The sequence below is a fragment of the Bidens hawaiensis genome, unplaced genomic scaffold (genome assembly GCF_021521415.1).
Source record: "Bidens hawaiensis isolate Kalapana, Puna unplaced genomic scaffold, B.hawaiensis_p1.1 tig00024116_1, whole genome shotgun sequence".
In the NCBI taxonomy this organism is placed as follows: Eukaryota; Viridiplantae; Streptophyta; class Magnoliopsida; order Asterales; family Asteraceae; genus Bidens; species Bidens hawaiensis.
In genome coordinates, this window is record NW_027493800.1 from 208,011 (window position 1) to 210,818 (window position 2,808).

Here is a 2,808-nt window from a genome sequence, read left to right on the forward strand (position 1 = left end):
TAACAAACTTTAAGATATTACTTTTTAAATTAATAATTTAGGTCAAGCTGAGAAAATAAGGAAACTTTGCTAAAGGTTTAGGAGTCAAATGGACCGGACAACAGACGGTTCGAAAGTTGCTCAAACCCCGTTTATGTTTAAAAGGCGTACAACATAGTCAAATGATTCAAACAGCTGCCCAAGAGATTTGATATAAATATATATGATAGCATGGGCAAATTTGTCAAATTACAAACTTTATACAGAAGAAAATATATATAAATATTAGATATCTGATTGGGTCTTTATATGATAGTATATGTCAAATGCACTATGTTCTGGAGGAATTAATGGAAGGTTTGTACTTTTGAATTCGGTTAAGAATGATAGTTTGTGCAAAAGGGTAGTTTGGTCAAACTGTCAAAATGCTGTATGTGTTTATTATTGACATTTAAAAGTCAGCTGGCAAATTGCAAGATTATTTTTTTGTTATTTTGACTTTAAAAGTCAAGCTGAAAATTGTTCAATTCCGTTAATATTAGTGACTTTCAATTAGCCTCTATGTTGGAACGAAATAGCTGGTTTTGAATTTTGACATTCATATTACCCTTCTTGATGTAAACAACACAACTATTCACAATATGTAAGTGAACTGTGTTATAGAGAAAATTTACAAGATTTATTAAAATATATATGTTTTCTAATTTTTTTTTCTGTATGCAGTGATTTGTTTAATAGTGAGCTATATGGGACACTTCCTTCTTGGGTGAATGAGAAAAACCTACATGTGTATGTGCATGATATTTAATATTACTTTTAATCCTTAAAGTATAATAATGCTAATTTTATTTGTTCAGCAAAATGAGATTATTATTAAATAGTAAATACTATTATACTTTATACACTTTGTTTATCTTGAACGTCCAGATGAGTGCTTACTATTTTGAAGAAGGGAATATTCAGCTAGATGCAAAGTAAGTAGCCAGGGATCCAACTATCTTTCAGGTTACATACCTAACTCAACTAAACTCACATCTCAGACATCGCAACTAAGAACTTTGGGTCACAAGTCACACGAGAACTTTATTTCAGTTTTTGACAGTTTTATACATCTATGGCAGATGGTAAGCCGGAAAGAGTAAACATTCGTGGAAAAATGCCAATACAGATTCAAGAAAACTCAAACGGTCTAATAACGCTTTCTGTATCTGCAGACTGTAGCGTACAAACTTTGAAATAAACGGCTGATTGTTATAATGGATGTACCATTTCAAAACCGTAAGTATCGTTATGGAGTTGACAATTTGCTTGTACTTTTTATTGGTGGAATTCCAATTGCGATGTTAACAACTTAAGGATGCAATACTCGATTACGTATATTGATTCCCTCAATTATAATATGAACATTTACCTTTGTAACACGAGACGGCATATAAACCAACTATAAATGTGTACCGCGTTGTAAATTGTTGTCACCGTCGCATCGTGCGGGTTGCCTACTAGTATATTAATTAAATATGAGAATGAGTTGAAATTTGATTCAAATAAGGCGGTGCTAGTTTTATGGTAAAATGAATGAACTTAGCCGGTGTATGTTAAATAAGACAGTTTTGTTTGTTCAATTAAGGAGGTGAATATTTAGTAAATAAGAAGGTCTTGCTTGTTTGTTCAAACAAGGCGGTGCATATCAAATGACGGTGCCGTTTAACACGATCAATAAACTGCCATATGTAATTGAAAACCGCAATATTTGTTCATTATATTTGTACTAGTGAGAATTCGGAAAATATCGTACTGTACCGAACCATACCGGTATCGGTATCGAAGACTCAAAACTTGGTACTGACGGTACCATATTGGTACCGGTACCGAAAACGCTCATCCCTAGGGGTGAGCAAGATAAGGATCGGACCCTTGAAACCCGGTTACCCGACTCGCAAAACCCTTTATTAGACCCGGGTATATAATAAGGGTCGGGTTAAGGGTCTTTAAATTTTATCTTAAAAGGTAAAAAGGTTTCAAGGGTCTGCCCTTGACCCATTTACTAGTTTCTAGATATACATTAGATTCATGATTCATAGAAAATTTAGGAGAGATTTGTATTTCAAATATGATTCACCCACAATTTACCAAGTACCAAGAAAAATAAAACTTAATGGGCCGTATACCTAACTGGAAACAGATATATGTGAGCCACTGAATTGTTTTTCTACATGTAATTTATGAATGCGAATATTATTTGCATCAATTCAAATGCTTGATAACCGTACGAAGTTAGACTTTAGTATATTATTAAATGAAAGTATAATTGTTATAGGATTAATAGGATAAAGTAATCTATGAGATATCCAATTAGTAAACGTAGAAAAAAATATGTGATTGGTGTCTTAAGAATAAAGGGTTGGATCTTTGAGTCATCCCTACCAAATAGTGATCCATATGTTTGTTGAAATAAGTGATAAAGCAAAAAAGTTGGTTTTTTCTTCTCATTAATAAGCTTAAATGGAATATGTTTCAAAGGAAAACTCCGTACGTGGTTCTTTAACCATTAGTTGGAGAGTTCAAACTAAAGATTAAATTCTTAGAAACTCTAGATATATTCCCACAGTTATAAATCAGACATGATCAAAAGGTAATTAACGTGTGGTTGCTTTAGTGATAATGAGTTTAATAACGATTGATGAAAGATGATTCTTGTTACTACCTTTTGTTGGATAAAAAACTAATGAAATACTACCTTGAATGAATTCTTGGCTACCGTCGGCAACTCCTCAGCCATAGTTTACTACCTTTAATTGCAATGAACATGCTATCAATTGAACTGAACGT

At 32.7% G+C, this 2,808-nt stretch overlaps 1 long non-coding RNA gene across 1 annotated transcript; it reads left to right on the forward strand.

Moving 5' to 3' along the window:
* Window positions 1-574: 574 nt before the first annotated feature.
* On the forward strand, window positions 575-1,329 carry LOC143568724 (uncharacterized). The gene is made up of 3 exons (XR_013141615.1): window positions 575-622; window positions 703-768; window positions 907-1,329. It is a non-coding gene; the product is annotated as an uncharacterized LOC143568724 (long non-coding RNA).
* The last annotated feature ends 1,479 nt before the right edge of the window (window positions 1,330-2,808 follow it).